The sequence below is a fragment of the Egretta garzetta genome, unplaced genomic scaffold (genome assembly GCF_000687185.1).
Source record: "Egretta garzetta isolate BGI_Z169 unplaced genomic scaffold, ASM68718v1 scaffold48, whole genome shotgun sequence".
NCBI lineage: Eukaryota > Metazoa > Chordata > Aves > Pelecaniformes > Ardeidae > Egretta > Egretta garzetta.
This window is the reverse complement of record NW_009260595.1, coordinates 364164-373467: the sequence shown is the minus strand read 5'-3', so window position 1 is coordinate 373467 and position 9304 is coordinate 364164. Positions and strand designations below refer to the sequence as shown.

At 40.8% G+C, this 9304-nt stretch overlaps 1 protein-coding gene across 2 annotated transcripts in view; it reads left to right on the top strand.

Annotated features, from left to right (window-relative positions):
- The first annotated feature begins 1314 nt into the window (after nt 1–1314).
- Nucleotides 1315–9304, top strand: part of RALB (RAS like proto-oncogene B) — a 27031-nt gene continuing 19041 nt past the window's right edge. Inside the window, exon 1 of one of the 2 annotated variants that reach the window (XM_035900235.1) lies at nt 1315–1655. The gene's annotated coding sequence lies outside the window, so the exon portion shown is untranslated. Of the gene's footprint in view, nt 1656–2257; nt 2352–9304 lie in introns of those variants that run through there. The other variant, XM_009644679.2, reaches the window with a different exon arrangement.

Sequence of the window (9304 nt, the reverse complement as noted above, 5' to 3'; positions counted from 1 at the left end):
TGGCTTGTACCTACAGGTGGGGCCGGCGGAGGGAAAGGGCGAGGAGAAGCCGGCCTTGAGCGTGCCTTTCTCTGGCGAATTCCTTCTGTGCCGGCTCCTCCGCCTCCCCTTGGCTGCCCTGGGATGAGCGGTAACGTTTCATCCGTGCGAGACAAACGGAGGGCTTGAGGTGCTATTGGTCTCAGCTGAACCAGAAGTTTCTGAGGGATCTTGTTTTATCTGGTCAGGTTCTCTCTGTGCTGCTCTTTATTTGCCCTCTAGCCTTACTGGTGTAGATCTTGGAGGAGGAGAAAGGTGGTGCCTGAGTGCGACCTTACCTGGAGAAGGGCAGGGAGGCAAAGCAGCCCAGTCATCCGGCCTGAACAGATGCTGGAAGCCTAACTTGGTCTTTCTGCTGGAGTCCTGTTGAATCAATTCTGATCCTAGAACAGGAGACTCAATCTTGACTACCCCTGAGTATCTTCATGGGAGAAAGGGAGCAGGGAGACTGTACCTGCACTAGGACAAGCCTTGCCTTTTTCAAAGTTTAAGTCTGCACTCTGGGTAGCTTTTTGCTTGTTGAACTGTCCAAATGTTTCTTCTGTAGACCTGAGATCCTTGCCCCTCTTGTGAGGGGGAGGGAAGTGCCGGTCTGTTCAAGGGCATCCTCAGAGCTTTGATTTTTCAGGAAAGCTGGTTTGGTTTTGGTTTGGTTTTTTTTTTTTTAATGCCTTAACCTCCCTCCCTCCCCTCCCAGGCTGAAGTTACTGAAGCTGAGAGAACGAACTAACAACTGGGAACCAGACTTGTGGTTCTTGCAAGTGATTTGTTTGAAGGCTGAAAATAACTTTATTGCAGAGAATTTAACAGCAACAGCTCAATCTTGCTTGGCAATAGCGTCTTTACAGCTTTTTTGCTCACAGTGGACTTGTTAAAATAGTTTTATCTACTGCTTTAATCACTTCTGTCCCCTGTACACTGAACTCAGATTTTTGCTTATTATCAGTTTACCATGGTAAAAGTTTTTGCATTTACTTCCTGTATTAAATATTTTATTTAAGGAATAGAAAAGCTTTCAGACTACTCCTGTAAATAAGTTTCCTATATTAGATTTTTTAGTATTAAATTATTTGTTGTACACTCTTTTGAAGTATACAAATTTGATTCTGTCTTGCATGCCTGGAGAAAAGTGAAGCTGACCTATTTTCCCTGTTGTTATGTATATGCTGCAGAGGAATGTCTAGTTTAAAGATTTAGCTGGAATGCTTTATAAACACTCTTAACTGAAAGCTTAATTTGACCAGACAATACCCTCTCTCAGTCACCCTTTAAAACTCTCAGACTTGTCTCTAATTGTCAGTGCAGCGGTACTGGATATCTGGATAGAAGAGTAGTTGAGACACTTTGATCAAATCAAGGCAGTAATGATGGGACACTGCCTAGACCACTTAGATGTGTATGCTGAAATCCTGAATGATATATAGATTCTGCAATCTACTGCCTCTTTCAGGCTTTAAATTTTCTCAGCTGCAACTTAACTGATTAAGCACCAACTGTTATTTGACCAAATGCTGGATAAAATAGCTTGCTTCATAAGCAACAGAACTGTCCTGTGAACATAGCAGAAGTGGCCGAGTGGTGAAGTACAAGCCCTAACATCATTATTTGGGAATCTGGTTCGTAGTATGTTCTCATCCTGTTGCTTTGTAAACTGTTTGCTTTGGATACTTGCACTTTAAGTTTAACTTGATAATTTTTTGATAAAGCTAGGTTCAAACTCCACGTGACTGACTACTGATTAAGTGAATTGCTTCCTATTACACAATGAATTAATCTGAATTAATGGTCTGTCTTAGCAGAGGTACTGAAGGAGCCTGTTTCTCATGGCAGCTGTGCAGGCTGTAAGCACTCATGGGAATGCAAGTGCATAGTGGTATCAAGACAAACAAACAGTGCCTAGGGTCAGTAGGTATCTTGTGCCTGGAGCAAACAACTCGGGATGGGAGTAGTGGTCTCTGGGAGTTTGAGTGAAAGACAGTGGCTGGGGAGGCCACAGAAGTAGATAAATATGGGTCTTGTGTGCTTGCTGCTTTTCATACCCCATGTGCCTGAATTCAAGTAACTTTTTCCACAATTCACTTACAAAAGGTGTTGATTCTAATTATCAGCCAGGTTAGATAGTAACTGTATTGTCAAGCTCTTTCTGTCTTGACTTGGAAGTACTATCCCGCTGATAAAAACCTTTAGTTCTTCAGGTTTTCTCTCTTCATCAACTCCCTGCTCCAATGTCTCTGGTAACTATTTCATACCACCGTGAAGCAGTGGTGATAAGGTTCCATTGCTTGTTACCTGCTATTGCATGGAGTGGCAAGGTCAGTAAACAATCTTGGCTGTTTTGCTTTCCTAGTGGCAATAATCAATTTTGTCGCTTTTGTTCTATGATGCAGTTGATACCTGGCTCTTGTTAAGAAGCTATGGAGCAGCTATTTAAAAAGTACTTCTTAATAGCTGCCAAAGAGCAATCACTTTGTTGATAGCTCCTTTTAGCCTGTTAAACAGGACTAAGCAACTTTCATCCATGCCTGTCTGTCCCAGAAATATCAAGTTGTCTTGTCATTTAAGCAAGATAAGTCTATATAACTCATACTTTGTCTCTTCATGTTCTTCCAAATACTGCTTTAATAGTAATAGAGGATCTGTTTTGTCTCTTGTGCTTGAGATGTGCAAATGTATTTTTTGAGACCTGTCAAGAAGTCATGTAATGTGAGAATGTTATTTAGGCTGCTGTGGAAGCTACTTGAATCTTTACAGTAACAAAGTGCTTGCTTAGAGCAGTCACTTTCAACTGTTTTACATGGGATCTTGAGCCCATAGCCTTCCTAATGCTCGCTGAAGTGGTTGAGAAAGGAGCAAATAATGGTTGATTACAGGAATATGAGTCTTAATGGAAATGCAGTCCTGACTAGGAATCTTTGCAGGATCACAAGTCAAAGACTGAAAAATCAGTCCTGGGATTATAAGCATTTGTTAAAGCCTTAATCCTGTCAACTGTTACTTTGTGAATTAGTGTTGCTGTCAGTTGATGTGATTAGTATGAAATATTTCAGGCCACCAAAAGTGCAATGAAACTGGAGTTTTAATACATTCTTCTTAAACTTGGAATGTGGCAGAACTAATCTGAAGTCAAAGTGTAGAACTGGAAAGCTGAAAACATGCTGAGTTAAGCAGGCTATATGCTTTCTTTGCTTTCTAGCTCTTTCTGTATGTATCATAACCTGTAGTGAAAAAGATCATTTGTCAGAGGAGTACCAGAGACCTAGACTTAGCCCCAACTTTGAGCATGGTTTTGTTCATGTAGATGGCCATGTTAAGAATGTTTCCAATTTAGACTAATATTTTTGACAGTTTTTGTTTTGCAAGCTAGTGGCTTAAATCACGTTTAAAAAAAAATACCACTGTGCAGATAGATTATTATAGAGTTCTGCATTACAGGATTATACTCAAAACATGACAAAGTGTTACTTTGTGAATTAGTGTTGCTGTCAGTTGATGTGATTAGTATGAAATATTTCAGGCCACCAAAAGTGCAATGAAACTGGAGTTTTAATACATTCTTCTTAAACTTGGAATGTGGCAGAACTAATCTGAAGTCAAAGTGTAGAACTGGAAAGCTGAAAACATGCTGAGTTAAGCAGGCTATATGCTTTCTTTGCTTTCTAGCTCTTTCTGTATGTATCATAACCTGTAGTGAAAAAGATCATTTGTCAGAGGAGTACCAGAGACCTAGACTTAGCCCCAACTTTGAGCATGGTTTTGTTCATGTAGATGGCCATGTTAAGAATGTTTCCAATTTAGACTAATATTTTTGACAGTTTTTGTTTTGCAAGCTAGTGGCTTAAATCACGTTTAAAAAAAATACCACTGTGCAGATAGATTATTATAGAGTTCTGCATTACAGGATTATACTCAAAACATGACAAAGCACTTCAAAGGTTTCATTGTAGGAGCTACCGGAACTCTGTACTCCATGTTGCAGGACACTAACTGAAGTAGCTTTTTTTTTTTTTTTTTTTTTTTTTAAAGGAGTTGGTCTGTAAAGTTAGTGCTACCCTGCTCAGCAAGGCACTGTCTTGGGCACAACTCTAAAGCAGACATTTAGTGAGCGAAACATTTTTAGATCAAGCTGTGTGCCAGTTGCCTTAGTTTTCCAGAAAAAGGGTGGGTTTGCTAACTGGGGAAGCTGCTCCCTGATTAGAGTGAACTAAATCTAAAGCATGTAGTGATCTTTGATACAGCCTTTCCACTAAACTGCTGCTGCGGTAAGAAACTCCTCCCCATGATGGTACTCTTCTGCTATTTAGTGTTCTTGGCTTACTGTGAGATCCCATTTTGGGTAGGTAAGGAATTCTCGTTAGTGTAGTCACCAAGAAGTCTCAGTGACTGACTTTTATGGCAGCCTTCTGCTTTTATCTACTGTATCGTAAAATAGACTAGCCAAGCAATTTAGAAAATGGTCTTTCAAAAGACAGGAATGTGTGCTTGCAACTGGTGCTATTTCTCATACTAATTTCTCATTTTCAAAACACATTTTAGGAAGCAATTTAATTTTTTTAACAATTCTGTAAGTTCACTGAGAATCTACTTTTGTCTTATAAGGCAAACTAAAATCAAAGTAGTCTTTATGGGCTGAATGAAAGGAAACTAATTCAAAAATTTTTAGACTAAGTAGGCTGACTGATACTGTACATCTTTTATCTTCATTTAGTTTAAAAAGGGGATCAAGCAGTGATCTTGTCTAACTCCCTTTAAGTATTTGCAACTGGCTTCTAGTAGTAGCAATCATCTGATGAGCATGCCTCCTATTATACTCTTGTAAATAAATTAGTTAAGGTTTCTAATTGTTAGTCATGTAGGACTTGCTGTAAATTTTTTTTTTTTAGCTCTGCTGTACTGTTTGTGTAAGTTGTCAAAGAGGCCTTCCACTTCCAAAGACTCCCCATAAATAAGATTTGTGGCAACTCTATTGCTGGGGCACAGACTTGAATCGTAGAGTTGCTGTGGCTGGAAGGTGCTTCTGGAGACTGTCTTGTCCAGCCCTCCTGCTGACTGCACTAATCCTGACCCATAAACTGGCTCATCTATACCTAGAGCAGAACTTCATGCGTTCCTGCTTTTCTCATGGGAAGGGCAACTCTCCTGCCTTGCCTTCCTGGTCTGTCTGCCCTAAAGAGCTTGTAGGCATCCACTGCAGTATTCTAACTGTGAGAGCTATCCCAGCTCATCTCTGTGACCCCAGTGATGTTATGGTCCCTGCAGCTACACACAGGCTCCCAACGTCTCCTGTTTGTTCCCCCTGCCATGTGTGTTAGTGTACAGAAGCACCCTGTTGCACTGATTTCCCAGGAGAGGTATGAGAGTTATGAGATGAATTGGCTGTGTATCAGAATAGTAGGGGTTTTGTATTCTGATAATGTGCTTTGTAGAGAGAAGAAATGTCTCAGAAGAGCACACAAGGATAAATATATAGTTTGTGGTCTGTATTTTTCATGTGACCTGTCACTTGCTAGGTCATGAAGGGAAGTGTCATGAACTAACTGGGTCCTAATTTCTCTGTGTTGAAGTCAAGTGGTTCTGAGTGTACAGTCTGCCACCCAAACCTAGTGTTATCAGCAAGCGTGTTGTATCGTGCGACTCTTCTTTCCACAGCACTCTAGAGGCTGTGTGGTTGGAGAGCATGAGTTTGGCTGTAAACGCTTTTATAGTGGTAGGCAGAGAATTCTCCATGAGGGAGACTACTTCTCCTATAAGGGAAACTCTCCACAGCTTTTTAATTTTATTAACCTTACACTTAGACTAGGGATACGGAAATTGCATGTGACTCCTGTACTGGTATAATAATCTAGTTTCTATTTAAAGACAGAAATACTGCTTTTGGCTTTAATATAAATTATGTGAATGCAGTAGACTGGAAAACTACATGCCTTTTTGTTATTTAAAACATCTGTTCTTAGTCCAATAGAAAGGTAGCTCTTGTATGTGCTGAATACCCTGGTGTGGTATTCACTTTTCTTTGTTGGGGAAACCAGAGTGAAGAAATCTGTTTAAAGGTGATTTAAGTGGCAGCTGAATTATGGGTAACTAGTAATTATCTGAAGTGCAAAATGTCACTGTTGTTGCTTTGTGTGATGCAAATGCATTGATTGAAAGATGGGGAAATGGTTCAGTGCTTGGCACTTGTGTGGTGTGCCTGACTGAGGGAGCTCAGTGACTCATAGTATACATCTGTGAACCCTTCAGTTAAGTTCTTAAAATAGTGGAAGTACTTTCAGAAGTTACAGGGAGATGATTCCCCAGTGCCCCTGGGGAGGTGGGACTCCATGGCTAAGAGTAAGCTCAGAGCAGGGGTTTATTACTCGCCTACCTCCATCAAATGTGAGGACAACAGTGGCTTACGTTTCCCCAAATGGAGATGTGAATGTGAGATACTAACTTCAGTTTAGGAGCAAAGAGTATAACCGTATGGGCAGAGACAGTTGCTTCTGCTGCTAGAACCTAAGCCAAGCTAGTTGGTGTTTAGGCTTCTAATTTATTCCAGGCATCCAGTTCACTGGCGAAACTGAAGATGGCATGATCTAGTGAGATCCATCTTCCTGGGGAGCAGTGGTAGCAGCTTGTGGCCTGTCCATTTGCAGTGTCTTGTGCCATATTTACAAGAGGAATGGACTAGCTCTGACAGCTCAAGGATTGGGGCGGGAGGGGATAAGGAGAAGAAACTTGTCTGGGTAACACTTCATAAGAGCTGAATAATTAAATCCTGCAACTCTGTAGTATGCTTATGGCTGAATTAGTATTTGTTGGAATCTGCTATATCAGTGCTAGTGGCAACTCCTTTGTGTATTATACAGCTGCAGGTTAGCCACTGAAGTTAAGAACTGAAACCGTATTGTAACATCATCTTGATGTAGGATTTGAATCTTAGGTTATTTTGAAGTTGTGTGCCACTTAAGGTGTTGTGTAAGCTGAAGTATTTGACTTGTCTGTTGTATTATGCTCCCAGAGATCCATTTAAAAATTTGTATTGGATTAACCATCTGAAGCATGTCATTATCTCCTAGCAGTGGTTTGCTGGACTTGGTGTATGCTGTGTATTGAAGACGAGGATGGTCCTAGCATGCATGAGCTTTGAAAGAAACCATAGTTGGAATATGCTTTGCGAGTCAGCGGGAGTGAGGCTATTGTACAACTCTGCTTGAGTGTCATTTTTCTGGTATGAGCCTGATTGACTAGTGAGAAATGGTGTCATAATTCACCCTAAGTAATTAGGCAGCTAGACAGTTACCACCACAGTGACAAACTCTTAGTGTAGTAATACTGATTAATGGTATTGACTCGGTCTTTGTGCTTGTAGAAGATTTCTATCAGGTTTCCTAGCAAGTTCTTGCTAGTATAAGAGCAGTGTGGTAGATCCTTTTCTTCAATAGTCTGTCTGCAATGTGTCTTCTGGGCATTAAGACTAGACCTGGTGGCTTCCTGAAAGTACTGGCAGAGGTCTGGGTGGGTATATTCTTACAGAAGAAGTGGTTTTGGCTATAATGGCACTAGTGTCTTATGACTTACACTTCAGGTAACACTATTCTGTTGAAATAAAAAGTATATTCTGCTTGGTGCTACATACAATCTGCTAGTTGCTCAGCTCCGAGTAATATGAAAAATGGGATGGTGGTTGCTTATATTTCCCCCCCAAAACTGTATATAACTATAAAATGGGATGGTGGTTGCTTATATTTCCCCCCCCCTAAAACTGTATATAACTACGATGCTTCTGTGTGCCACCTGTGAAACAGTGAGGCAGTTTGAAGTATTAATAACTGTATTGTATTGACCTGTAACTACCTTTATCTAAATACTGAACCTCTTGTGCAAGACTTGAGGTGGACTGGGACCTCACTTCTTTTCAGGAGAAACTTCACTTTAGGGTGGTGCTGCATGTCCCTGCTGGAGGGGTGTGTGTAATGCTGGTGAGCTTGTTGTCTCTTCTGGTGGAGAGAAGTGATGCTGCTAGTTAGGGGAGGGAAGCAGCATGTTTTGTACTTACCTAGTTCATCACTGTTGACATGAGACAGATACATGTGTGGCAGGATGCTATAGTAACATGGCAGAGCTGGTGGGTTGCACCCAATGAAGCAAGGAGGATTCAAGGCTACTATTAGAATCTAAAAGGACAGGTATAACATTAAAACTGCAATTCTACCATGCTGTTAATATCAAAGGTGCACACTATCTGTAGAAAACAATGTCAGAAGCCTTTAAAGACAAGAACAGGTAAGAAACCTACTCAATACAGCCCCAGTTGCTGCAGCTTCTGTGGGCTTAAAGGGACACTTTCACTTTGATTAATTCACAGTGCAAAAGTGAATGGAGAAACCCAGCTCTAAAAGGCAGAGTATTCTATATACAGTGCTTTAAGTTGTTTTACAAAGGTTCTCAGGTGTGGTAGCCTCTTAATCCTCAAAGATGCCTGTCGTGCAAGTTCCTTACTGCTCTAAAAGGATGGCTGTTTTCATTGGTAATGTTGTGGGGACCAAACTGGTTGGTTTATCTGGAGGGGTAATTCTAGATCTCTTTGTCTTGTTGCTGTTGTCTCTTCCTCATGCGTTTGTCAGTGTTGCTGGAGCTGATGCTGCATCCAGGACAGAAATTCAAGCTTCTAAATAGTGATGATGATCTGAAGGCACAGAGGCACAGTATCATGTTAGGTGTGTCTGTGTCTTGGTGGAGTCATGAGTTGCATTTTCTGACACTGTAGCAGCATGAATACAAACTGAGCAATGGCACAGTTGACTTGTTGACACAGACTTTTACAGTAATCTCCCTGGAAAGTTGGTGCATGCTGGAGTATTGGCAGTTTTCCCACCATTACTTTGTCTCTGTTTTTTTTTTTTAATCCTCATTAGGATCTGTAAGGAATCCTGTAGGGGGAAAACTACAAGTTTATCTCCTTCCTCCATGAGGAAGTCTGGGTAGAGATGACTCACCTAATGACTGTAGGGGTACAGTACTCTATTTTCATGCATCATATCCTAGGGGAGTTCACCTTGTGAATAGTATGGTTCAGCGGATAAAAGTGGAACAGCAGTGGAGACAACCATTATTTTCTGATCTTGCAGATATCTTCAATGTTTTGTATGCATTTGCTATAAATGCATTTAGTGTAAATGTACTTGGATTAGCATAATCTGTCCACTTAAAACCACTTATGTAGGTGACTAGCGGATTGCAGTTGTACAAATGCATTACTACACAATCAAGTAGCTGCATTTCTACT